The sequence below is a fragment of the Mytilus trossulus genome, chromosome 6, assembly GCF_036588685.1.
Source record: "Mytilus trossulus isolate FHL-02 chromosome 6, PNRI_Mtr1.1.1.hap1, whole genome shotgun sequence".
In the NCBI taxonomy this organism is placed as follows: Eukaryota; Metazoa; Mollusca; class Bivalvia; order Mytilida; family Mytilidae; genus Mytilus; species Mytilus trossulus.
In genome coordinates, this window is record NC_086378.1 from 42,897,966 (window position 1) to 42,910,853 (window position 12,888).

General features: G+C 31.4%; 1 long non-coding RNA gene across 2 annotated transcripts; it reads right to left on the reverse strand.

Annotated features, from left to right (window-relative positions):
* Positions 1 to 878: 878 nt before the first annotated feature.
* LOC134723433 (uncharacterized) lies at positions 879 to 11,963 on the reverse strand. Of its 2 annotated transcripts, XR_010108064.1 has the most exons (4): positions 11,833 to 11,963; positions 4,428 to 4,566; positions 2,172 to 2,221; positions 879 to 1,060 (listed from the first exon to the last, which is right to left on the reverse strand). It is a non-coding gene; the product is annotated as an uncharacterized LOC134723433 (long non-coding RNA). The 2 variants fall into 2 exon arrangements; XR_010108065.1 differs by lacking the exon at positions 2,172 to 2,221 and having other exon boundaries at positions 885 to 1,060.
* Positions 11,964 to 12,888: the final 925 nt, after the last annotated feature.

The window sequence follows — 12,888 nt, forward strand, 5'->3', positions numbered from 1 at the left end:
AACGTTCCATTTCTGCTTTTCCTAGGAGCTCTGTAATTTTTTTATTCTACTTCATACAAATCAAGCATATTCTTTTTGCTCTGCATGTTCTTAATTTGTGTCACGGAAGGATACCCATATCATGCGTTATTCTAATACATGAAGAAAATCTTGAAGTAATCTTTCAATTAAACATTGTTTTACACATGCTTAAAACTTAAAAACTTGAAATGTGGTATGTTTATCAAGAAGATAACTATCCAATGGAGACTTTCAACAATGGCAAAACACATACCATATTGTATAATGTAGTTCAAAGGAGAAAACCAACCATGTCATTAGTGTAGACAACACATTTAGAAAGTGAGTAGGTTAAAATCAATCCAGTTTAGTCTGATGTAAAATCATTCTGTAATTGCCAAAAGTGCATTTGATATAAAACATGTATAAGGCAATTTCCTATAAAATTTAATTTCCAAGGGACATTACTCATGGTGAAATAGTGGATTTGAAATGAATTTCAATCTAACCCTAATACTTGCTAAGATAAACCTTCAATATAAATTTCGTAGCAATCCTATGAATGATGTAGATTTGAAAAGGCTTTCCATGCAATTTTTCGTATAATTTATATTTCCAAGGGGAATAGCTCCTTCAATAAGAAGTATTTGGAACTGAATATGACTCCCCTATAAAAAGAATTCTAAACATTAACTTTCCTAGGAGCTACATTCAGTTTAAGGGTAATCAAGTATAAAGGTATATTAAAACTGCTTCTGCATCTTCTAGTTGTTACATATACACATGTTAGAAAATGGTTAAAAAAAGATATGCATTTGTCACATTTTACTAGGAGTATCCAATGTTGTCAAAGAACACCAAGCATGAGAAGGAGAATTGACATAAAGTATTTTTTAAAGAACATAATATAACATGATTTATTGTACATAACTCTTTAATACTAATTGAATATAACTAAAACACAAATCGAAGTGCAGTACAAATAATCTCCTCTGTTCTGTAGACATTCTTGCCTCTCATTCTTTCTTAATTGTGTGGCAGGCACTAAATCTTGTTTAACCTAAAACATAACAATATGGTTCAGTTGAATAAATAATTATTCCAAAACAATACAAAATTTAAAAGTCCCAAACAGTTGTCATTTGTTTTCCATCTAAGGACAAATAGGAGAGTTTCATCATTGCAATGGCAGAATCCCAAGACAGTATCAAAATGTAAAACTTATAGAAATACAATTCATTTGTGCGACCAATCATTTAAATGAAAAGTTCAAATCATTTTTTTCTTGGGTAATTACTTTTCTTTGCTTTACAACTGTGATGATTAAAATATAAAGTGTGGTGATAGACAAACATAAAATGGTGAGAGACAAACATAGTGTGGTGATAGACAAACGTAGTGTGGTGATAGACAAAGATAGTGTGGTGATAGACAAAGATAGTGTGGTGATAGACAATAGTTTGGTGATAGACAAACATAGTGTGGTGATAGACAAACATAGTGTGGTGATAGACAATAGTGTGGTGATAAACAATAGTCCGGTGATAGACAAACATAATGTGGTGATATATATACACAGTGTGTTGATTGATTATGTGTGGCGGTGGAGATATTATATGTGGCCATAATTATATTATGTGTTGCAGTAGATACATAATATGTCGTGGTATATACATTATGTGTGTGCCAGCAGGTGTATACTGTAGACAATGCTTCAAGTGCAATAACACTGAAACAATATATTTATAAGGTTTACTCATTTTGAATGTTACAACCATTGACCCCCAGTTAGTATATCATATTTGCTGCTTTTACTGAAAAAATGCCTGACATGATATTTACATAAAATATTGCATGACATGTTGGAGCGGTTATACCTTAAAAAAACATTTCTTTTAAATTATTTCATTTCAACCAGGATTGTTTAAGTGCTTATTAACTCTTTACATACATATGTTTAATACTTTGCTAATTAACTCTTTACACACATATGTATAATACTTTGCTAATTAACTCTTTACATACATATGTATAATACTTTGCTAATTAACTCTTTACATACATATGTATAATACTTTGCTAATTAACTCTTTACATACGTATGTATAATACTTTGCTAATTTACTCTTTACATACAAATGTATATTACTTTAAATTTCAATGAAGATTACCTTTTCCTTTTCTTCTAATTTCTATCTATCAAAAATCTTGTTTCACTTTTCTGAAGAAAAAAAATAATAACAATGATAGGTGTCACATTGAGTCATTTTAAGTTTAAAATCTAAATTAACATAAACAGATTTCTGTACAGAAACATGGATTATTATCATACTCATATCCACTTTCAAGTTGGAAGTTGAGAGATATACCCAGTGGTGTGAAAGACATAGTGTATATATTGAGGTGAAAATATTAACAGTGAGCTGATAGATATTTTGAGTGAGGTGATACATATAAAATGAGCAATTGATTTACAAAGTGAGGTAATTGGTATTTTCAGTAAGGTGATATGATATATTGTGTGTTGATATCCATAGAGAATTTTGGGTAAATAAAGAGAGAATAGGGATATATATATAGAGAGTATGTGGTGATTGATATATGTAGTGAGGTGATTGATAAATAAAGTAAGGTGATAGGTGTTTATGTTGTGAAGATAAACATAGAGACTTCTGGGTTCTAGAGAGTATGGGGATATATATAGAGAGTGTGTGGTCATTGATAATTTTTGCGAGGTGAAAGTATGTAAAGTACGGTGAAAGGTGTTTATAAAGTGGTCATAAACATAGGGACTGTGGGGATAGAAATGGAGAGTATGGGCATATTATATATATATAGAGAGTGTGATGTGATTGATATAATAAGTGAGGTGATTGATAAAAACAGGAAACTGATAGGTGTTTATGATGTGGCCATAAACATAGAGACTAGTGGGATAGATATTGAGAGTATAGGGATAGATATAGAGAGTGTGTGGTGATTGATATATAAAGTGAGGTGATGGATAAATAAAGTAAGTTGATATGTGTTTATAATGTGTTCATAAACACAGAGACTGTGGGGATAGATATCGAAAGTGTGGGGATAGATATAGAGAGTGTGTGGTGATTGTTATATAAAGTGAGGTGATGGATAAATAAAGTAAGGTGATAGGTGTTTATAATGTGGTCATAAACATAGAGACTGTGGGGATAGATATCGAAAGTATGGGGATAGATATAGAGAGTATGTGGTGATTGATATATAAAGTGAGGTGATGGATAAATAAAGTAAGGTGATAGGTGTTTATAATGTGGTCATAAACATAGAGACTGTGGGGATAGATATCGAAAGTATGGGGATAGATATAGAGAGTATGTGGTGATTGATATATAAAGTGAGGTGATGGATAAATAAAGTAAGGTGATAGGTGTTTATAATGTGGTCATAAACATAGAGACTGTGGGGATACATAACGAGAGTATGGGGATAGATATAGAGAGTGTGTGTGTGGTGATTGATATATAAAGTGAGGTGATGGATAAATAAAGTAAGGTGATATGTGTTTATAATTCGGTCATAAACATAGAAACTGAGGGGATAGATATTGAAAGTATGGGAATATATATAGAGAGTGTGTTGATTGATATATATAAAGCGAGGTGATTGATAAATAAAGTAAGGTGATGGGTGTTAATTATGTGAAGATATACAGAGAGACTTTTTGGATAGATATAGAGAGTGTGTGTGTTGTGATTGATATATAAAGTGAGGTGATTGATAAATAAAGTAAGGTGATAGTTGTTTATTGTGTTGAAATATATACAGAGAGACTTTTGAGGCAGATATTGAGAGTTGGGGATATATAACAAACAAATGGAAGTTTCTAACGACCTTGACTGGCTATACAGCCCTTGCACGGTTGGTGGGGATATATATATAGAGTGTGGTGATTGATACACAAAGTGAGGTGATTGATAAATAAAGTAAGGTAATCTAAGGTGTTTATTATGTGGGGATATACAGAGAGACTTTTGGGATAGATATAGAGAGTATGGGGATATATATAGAGAGTGTGTTGATTGATATATAAAGTGAGGTGATTGATAAATAAAGTAAAAGGGAAGCTTTTGTATTATCCTGAGATATACATAGAGATTATTATGATATATACATAATGACTGTTGGCATCAGTATGGAGAGTGTAGTGATAGATAATCATGGTATGGGAATAGCTATTGAGACTGTAGTGATATATAATTGTAGTATGGGAATAGCTATTGAGACTGTAGTGATAGATAATCATAGTATGGGGGTACCTATTGAGACTGTTGGGATATATATGGAGAGTGTGGTGATGAATGCAGCGACTGTAGCAATGGAGGAATATATTAAACACCACACTGTATATATCTTTTTTGGAGTATCATTTTCTAAAAATACTTTACCATCACTATTGCTGAGTCCTGCTTGGTTGTAAATCATTTAACTATTCTTGTTATTTCATTTAAAATTAGATGTACCCATGTCCTTTCTTCCATTTTCACCAATGAACTCTAAATCCTTGCAAAATGTTGTATGGTATTTCTGTAAGAAGAACACAAACATAAATAATCAATTTGATTATTGCTACATGATAAGTATACAAGCTTATACAAACATATATCAGTGGACATTGCATATCTGCATATCTCCTTCCACTGTAAATTATACAATGACCAGTACATTTCTCTGACTTATAGAAGATACAACAAGTTATAGTATACAGTCTGGTGAAAAATAGATAAATAATGATGATAGATATAATCATTGTGTTACTATAAATATGATATGATGGTGATAAAAAGATATAGATAGGTGATAAGTGTGGACTTAGTTATAGTGGGATTATGTGTATGTACAGTGAGGTAAAGGATCCACAGAATAGTATAAAGATATATACAGTGTGATGATATATAAACAAAAGGATGATATATATATATATATATACTGTGTGATGACATATATAGCAATGGTGTTGTGATTGATTTAAGCAGTGCATTTAGTTAAAAGATACATATGTGGAGGGGGATACATATATAAAATATGGTGAAAAATTATCAACAGTGAGGTCAAGAAAATATTTTCAGGGATGTCATATATATATAAAATGAGCAAATAGATATATAAATTAAGGTGAAAGATATATAAAGTGAGATGATAGATATACAAAGTGTGGTGACAGATACACAGTGTGGTGCTATATGTATAAAGTGAGGTGATAGAGATATAAAATGTAGTGGTAGATGTACAGTGTGGTGATAGATATATTAAATAAGGTGATATAAACTGAGGTGGTATATTAATAAAATGAGGTCTTACTTATATAGACTGACATGATATACAAAGTGTGGTGACATATATTCAGGGTGGTGATAGATATACAAAGTGTTGTGACATATGATCAGTTAGGTGATAGATGTATAAGGTGTTATGATAGATATATATAGTGTGATGATAGTATATAAAGGGTGATGATAGATATATAAAGTGTGGTGATAGATACATAAAGTGTTGTGACATATGATGAGTTAGGTGATAGATGTATATAGTGTGTGGTGATAGATATATACAGTGTGGTGATAGATATATACAGTGTGGTGACAGATATATAAAGTAAGGTGATTAATGATAGAGTGAAACTAGATTATGCCACTGTTCCAGATTAGGGGAGGGTTGAGATCCCGCTCACATGTTTAACACCGCCACATTATATATGTTTGTGCCTGTCCCAAGTCAGGAGCCTGTAATTCAGTGGTTGTGGTTTGTTTATGTGATACATATTTGTTTTTCTTTCATTTTTTTTTACATAAATAAGACCATTAGTTTTCTCGTTTGAATTGTTTTATCAGGGACTTTTATAGCTGACTATGGGGTATGGGGTTTGCTCATTGTTGAAGGCCGTATGGTGACCTATATTTGTTAATGTTTGTGTCATTTATACCACATTTATTTATATATACAGTGTGATTATTGATAGTACAGAGTGGTGATAGATATATACAGTGTGGTGATTAATGATACAGAGTGATAATAGATATATACAATGTGGTGAAAACTGATACAGAGGGATAATAGATATATACAATGTTGTGATTGATGATACAGAGTGGTGATTGATGATACACAGTGGTGATACATATAAACAATATGGTGACTGATGATAGAGTGGTGAAAGATATATACACTATGAAGATTGATGATACAGAGTGGTGATAGATACATACAGAGAGATGATAGCTATATACAGTATGGTAATTGGTGATACAGAGTTGGGATAGATGTCTAGTGTGGTGATAGAGATAAACAATATGGTGACTGATGATACAGAGTGGTGAAAGATATATACACTATGAGGATTGATGATACAGAGTGGTGATAGATACATACAGAGAGATGATAGCTATATACAGTATGGTAATTGGTGATACAGAGTTGGGATAGATGTCTAGTGTGGTGATAGAGATAAACAATATAGTGACTGATGATACAGAGTGGTGAAAGATATATACATTATGAGGATTGATGATACAGAGTGGTGATAGATATATACAGTAAGGTGATTAATTATACAGAGTGGTGATAGATATGTGGAGTGTTGTCATAAATATCTATTTCTCAATTTGGTGTTCTACAAATACAGTCCTACATATATCGCTAGGCTGTATTTATATACTATACAGATATCAGTCATGTGGTGTGCTTTTATATGTTCTGTTTGTTTTTCAAATATCTCTTTATAGCAATAAGAATCCTACCTATTTTTTGAAAAGATACACACACAAACACCAGTCCTTTCTACGATGACAATAATATTTTTCAAAATTGAAATGTGTATGATTGTGCAACATAATCAACCATACTGAAAAACAAATAGTTACAATGAAAGATGCCGAACTGAATCACTTTTAGTTTTCAGCAAACATACACAGATTGCTGTACATATACATTAATCATTAGTATGCTTATATACATTTTCAAATTGGTATAAACATGGTTTTAACAGATACACATAGAGTTGTGATAGCCTTATACAGTAAGAGGATGAACCAAACATATTAAGTATGGGGATAGAAAAAAATAAATTGAATTGAGGTGATATGTATATAGAAGGTGGTGATAGATAAATGAAGTTGAAATATCATGTTAGGTGATAAATATATAGACTGTGGTGATGGCTATATCATATGAGGTGATGGATATAAAAATTGAGGTGATAAATAAAAAAAAGTGTGGTGATAGATAAAGAAAGTGAGGTAATATATAAAGAATGTGAGGTGATACATAAAGAAAGTAGGGTTATAGATATGTAAAGTGTAGTAACAGATGTATAAAGAGAGGTGATTGATATATAAGATGTGGTGATAGATAATAGAAAGTGTGGTGATAGATACATAATTTGAGGTCATAAGATATATGAAGTGTAGTTACAAATGTATAAAAAGTGGTATATTGGGTATGGTTATAGATATATGAGGTGATGTAAATTTAATGTGTAGTGACAAATTATAAAAAAAAAGGTGACAGATTTATAAAGTGTGGTGACAGATATATATAAAGTTAGGTGAAAGTTAGGTGATTGATATATGAAGGGTGGTGATATATATATATATAAAGTGTGGGGACAGATTTAGAAAGTGTGGTGACAGATATATAGAGTGTGGTGATAGATGTATTTAGTTTGATGATAGATATATAAAGTATAGTCATAGATATATAAAATGAGTTGATAGATATATATATAGTGACCTGATGGATATATTAAGTATGGTGATGGATATGTTAAGAGTAGTGACAGATTTATAAAGTATGGTGACAGATATAAAATGTGTAGTGACAGATGAATGGTGTAGTGATAAATGAAGAAGGGGGTGATAGATGCATAACGTTTAGTGAGAGATAAATATAAAGTGAGGTGATTGATATATAAAGTGAGGTGATAGATATATAAAGTGTGGTGAACGATTTATGAAGTGTGGTGACAGTTATATAAAGTGAGTTGATAGATATATAAGGTGTGGTGATGTATATATAATGTTTGGTGACAGATATAAAAAGTGTGCTGAAATATTTATTAAGTGTGGAGACAGATATATCAAGTGTGGTGACATATATATAAAGTATGGTGACATATATATAAGGTGTGATGATAGATATTAAAAGTGTGGTAATAGATAAATAAAGTGTGGTGACAGATAAATTAATTGGGGTGATAGATACATAAAGTATGGTGACAGATATATAAGGTGTGGTGACAGATATATAAAGTGTGGTGATAGATATATAAAGTCTGGTGACAGATATATAAGGTGTGGTGACAGATATATAAAGTGTGGTGACAGATATCTTAAAAGATGTAGGGATCATATTTGAAGTCTGGTGACAGATATATAAAGTGTAGTTATAGATATATAAAGTGAGGTGATAGATATATATATATATAGTAACGTAATGGATATATAAAGTCTGGTGATTGATATATAAGGTGTGGTGACAAATATATAAAGTGTGGTGATAGATATATAAAGTCTGGTGACAGATAAATAAGGTGTGGTGACAGATATTTAAAATGTAGGGATAGATATATATAGTAACGTGATGGATATATAAAGTCTGGTGATGGATATATAAAGTCTGGTGATGAATATGTTAAGGGTGGTGACAGATATATAAAGTATGGTGACAAATATATAAAGTATAGTGACAGATATATTAAGTCTGGTGACAGAAATATAAAGTATGGTGACAGATATATAGTGAGGTGATAGATATATAAAATGTGGGGATAGATATATATTCTGGTGACAGAAATATAAAGAGAAGTGATAGATATATATATTGAGGTGATGGATATATAAAGTGTGGTGATGGATATGTAAAATGTAATGACAGATATATAAAGTATGGAGACAGATATATAAAGTATGGTGACAGATATATATAGTGAGGTGACAGATATATAAAGTGTGGTGATATATATATAAAGTATGGTGACAGATATATATAGTGAGGTGATTGATATATAAAGTGATCAGGTGAAAGATATATATAGTGAGGTGATTGATATATAAAGTGTGATAATGGATATGTTAAGTGTATTGACAGAAATATTAAGTCTGGTGACAGATATATAAAGTATGGTGACAGATATATATAGTGAGGTGATGGATATATAAAGTGTTATGACAGATATATAAAGTATAGTGACAGATATATAAAATATGGTGACAGATATATATAAAGTATGGTGACAGATATATAGTGAGATGATGGATATATAAAGTGTAATGAAGTGTGATGACAGATATATAAAGTATAGTGACAGATAAATAAAGTATGGTGACAGATATATAAAGTATGGTGACATACATATTAAGTATGGTGACATATATATAGTGAGGTGATAAATATATAAAGTGTAGGGATAGATATATAAAGTGTAGTGATAGATATATAAAGTGTAATGACAGATATATAAAGTATAGTGACAGATATATAAAGTCTGGTGACAGATATATAAAGTGTGATGACAGAGTCTGGTGATTGATATATAAAGTGTAATGACAGATATATAAAGTATAGTGACAGATATATAAAGTATGGTGACAGATATATAAAGTGTGTTGAATGATATATAAAGTTTAAGACAGATATATAAAGTATAGTGACAGATATATAAAGTGAGGTAATAGATATATATAGTGAGGAGATTGATATATAAAGTGTGGTGATGGATATATATAGTGAGGTTATTGATATTTAAAGTGTGGTGATGGATATGTTATGTGTATTGGCAGAAATATAAAGTCTGGTGACAGATATATTAAGTATGGGAACAGATATACAAAGTGTAATGACAGATATATGAAGTTTAGTGACAGATATATAAAGTATGGCAACAGATATATAAAGTGAGGTGATAGTTATATATAGTGAGGTGATGGATATATTAAGTGTAATGACAGATATATAAAGTATGGTAACAGATATATACAGTATGGTGACAGATATATATATAGTGAGGTGACATATATATAAAGTGTGGTGACATATATATAAATTATGGTGACAGATATATATAGTGAGGTGATTGATATATAAAGTGATCAGGTGATAGATATATATAGTGAGGTGATTGATATATAAAGTGTGGTGATGGATATGTTAAGTGTGGTGACAGATATATAAAGGCTTGTGACAGACATATAAAGTGTGGTGATGGATATATATATAGTGAGATGATTGTAGATATATAAAGTGTGGTGATGGATATGTTAAGTATAATGACAGAAATATAAAGTCTGGTGACAGATATGTAAAGTATGGTGACATATATATAGTGAGGTGATAAATATATAAGGTGTGGGGATAGATATATAAAGTGTAGTGATAGATATACAAAGTGTAATGACAGATATATAAAGTATAGTGACAGATATATAACGTATGGTGACAGATATATAAAGTGTGGTGACAGAGTCTGGTGATTGATATGTAAAGTGTAATGACAGATATATAAAGTATAGTGACAGATATATTTAGTGAGGTTATGGATATATAAAGTGTAATGACATATATGTAAAGTATAGTGACAGATATTTAAAGTATGGTGACAGATATATAAAGTATGGTGACAAATATATAGTAGGGTGATGGATATATAAAGTGTGGGGATAGATATATAGTCTGGTGACAGATATATAAAGAGTAGTGATAGAATGGTGATAGAGATATACAGTGTTGTACAAAGTGGTGATTAATACAGAATGGTGATGATTATATAGTGTGTTGATAGATTTATAGAGTAGTGATAGATATATTCAGTGTGGAGATTTTAATATATTGGTGATATAGAGTGTGGTGATAAATAAAGTGAGGTGATAGATATTTATATTGGTGATACATATAAAAACAGTAGGATGATAGATATATACACTGGTGATAGATGTTTGCAATGGTAATATATGTTTACATTGGTGATAAAAAATAAATATTTTTTTTATTGTGAAGATTTTTTCGACGGCATTCCCACCCTGATGATTATTTTCATTTAATCTAGGTGTGGTTAGTTTTATCTTAGTTGTTCATTGGTCAATATTTGATTATGACGTCAAATTTTCAGGCTTTAATCTGAAATTCCCATTGTGACGACATGAAGACAGTGAAACAGATTTCACCACCTAATCTCTTGCAATACCATATTTATCCACTCTTGACAGTGTCAAAATTAATTGATTTTGATATCACCTAAAGGAATGTGTACTTTTTTATAGTCATGCACCCAAAACTACTGTTATAAACGTCATTTGCAAATTTTTTTTACAGTTATTTGTGATTTCCAGATTTCCCAGGGATTACAAGTATCACCCTCATACATGACCAGGGGTAGGAGGGGTCCTATACATGAAAATAAATTTAAATTCTGACATGCGGAAATTCAAAAATAGAATTCCCGTATCTCATTATAGATCCCGAAATCCTGAGCCTAAAAACACCAGATCCTGGAGTCCCGATAAAGGTCCTCGATCTGTCCCCATATTATACATGCTTGGTCCGTATCCATCTTTTTAAAACTTCCTGGACGCCGCAAGAAATCATTTGGTCACCTCCTATGAACACTGACATGATAATTACAAATGAAAAGTATTTATTGTCGGACTCTTTTGAACCAGATCACATTTTGTAGTTGGAAAAGGAAGGGGGGGGGGGGGGGGGGGGGGGGGGGGGGAAGCCTCCTTTCCTAGTTTAAATTTTATTTTGAATTTTGAGTTGATCATGTATGTTTTCATTGTTACAATGCATTATTTTGCAAACCATTCACATGTTTTTGTTATGTGTGCTCTTAAGGACTAGAAAGAGAGCCACTTCAGCAACTGAGCACGACGTGTATTTTCTTTCGCAGATAAATGTAAATAAAAGCGTTCAAATCTATCTCCACATAGGAGATTTTTTTCAAAAAGTGAAAGTAGAAATTACCGGATCCGCCCAGTTCCGGTCGCGCATGCGCACAAATGCGAGGTTACAGTCCGGGTTACAATATCTATAACCTTGTATATTATATACCTCTTAAATGTGCTAAATCTGCTCCATTTTCTATTCATTGTTAGTTGTTCATTTGGCAATCATACCATATCTTCTTATTTAATGAAAACAAGAATGTGTCCATTATACAGGGATGCCCAACCCACACTTTTATTTTTCTCAGTTGCTCAGTGAATCCTGAACTTAGGGTCAAATACCGTCAAAACACTAACTTGGTATCAAAATTAGAAATATCATATAAAAGGGAACATGTGTACTAACTTCAAGTTGATTGGACTTCAACTTCATCAAAACTATCTTTACCAAAAACTTTAACCTGAAGAGGGACAGACATATGAACAAAGAGACAGATGGAAGAACTATGGACACGGAGAATAAAAAGCTTAATGCCCTTAAGAGAGGGGCATAAAAATCAACAGCTACATTTAGCCTATGATATATGGGCACAGCAGTGTTTACCCTCCACAGCCAGCAATCTTGAAATATTAATTATACCTTAAAGCGTTTCTACATTTTCCAGTACTGTCTTATATATAGACATTGTTAAAGATTGTATGCTGCTCTCTATATAAAAAAAATATGTAATGGTTGTCAATGAGACAACTCTCCACCAGAGACCAAACGTTGTAGAACAGCCTTCAAGAACAAGCAAATCCATATTGCATAGTAAACACCTATTGTACCTCTTATTTGCTTTTTTTGCAATTGGGAAGCTGTCTCAATGACAGTCCACATCTTTTTATTTATATTTCTGGTATTTAAAAATACAATCTAGAAAAAACACAGCCTAAGCAAAAGTGTTGTACCACAAAAGATAAAAAGGTTCAC